Below are 1120 nucleotides of genomic sequence, written 5' to 3'. Positions count from 1 at the left end.
GGTTTGCTAGTTACAGTGGCTGCCAAACTGTTATCTCCAGAACTATGCCCTTTCTCGTTTTCTATCTATAGTGCTCTGCACAACTACACAACATGCTTCTAAGAACTTCCAAAGGTCAAATGACCCCAAACATAATGACTGGTGAGTTCATTCCCCAAACTGAGGGGTGGTTGAGCTCAATCCACTTCAAGAAAAACAAAACACCTGGGGAGGATTCTGCCCACTTTGGGCTCCTCCACCTGAAAGAGTTCAAGATTTCCCATTAGTCCCAGGTATTCTTTGGGGAGACCTTCAAAACTCAACCCTGTAGGAAGATTAATTGGGGGAAATGAATTTGAGGGAAAACAAGAAAGTGTTGGAAAAGAGCTTGGTGAGGGGAAGAGTTGGGCATGAAAACAGGTTTCCCTCAAATGTTATTCTGAGCTGAACCTGCTGGGAAGCCCAGGTCAGAGAAGATGAAGGTGGAATGTTCCATTCTCTTCACAGGTAGGGGAGATTCTCATACTACTGCCAAAACACTATTATTTCCACACAAAATATCTAACAAAGAAATGGTTCTCAAGTGAGGGCAATTTTGCCTTTCGGGTGACATCTGGCAATGTCTGGAGACATTTTGGGTTGTCATTGCTGGAGGGGTGCTACAGGTATCTAGGAGGTAGAGGCCACGCAAGCTGCTAAACATCCTACAGTGCACAGCCCCCCACAACACAGAATGATCCTGGTCGAAATGATAATAGTGCCAGGACTGAGAAACCCAGTAACCAACCAGAGAGGAGAATCATCACAATTTACCTAAAAGAATTTTCTTCCAGTGACTGTTTTTCAACGCAGCAACTGCTGTGCAAATGGGTCCTCTGTTCTGCCAGAAGCTTTCCCTCCAACGAGGTCAACTTGTTAAAGTAACTGGAGTCGTTGCCTCTGGGTGGATAGGAGTTAAAGGCACTCTCAGCTCTTGGCCTTTTGTAGAGATTCTGAAGCTGAATGTGTTAAGAAGCATCCACAGATGTGGACCTCATTACATGCAGGATAAAATGTGTGAAGGACTGAGAATTGTAGATAAAGAGTTAGGGTAAGAGGGGCGGAGTCTGGCAAGGAGCCCCTATTGTAAGAGTTTGGTAGA

Source organism: Myotis lucifugus, unplaced genomic scaffold, assembly GCF_000147115.1.
Source record: "Myotis lucifugus unplaced genomic scaffold, Myoluc2.0 scaffold_100, whole genome shotgun sequence".
In the NCBI taxonomy this organism is placed as follows: domain Eukaryota; kingdom Metazoa; phylum Chordata; class Mammalia; order Chiroptera; family Vespertilionidae; genus Myotis; species Myotis lucifugus.
This window is presented reverse-complemented; position numbering follows the sequence as displayed.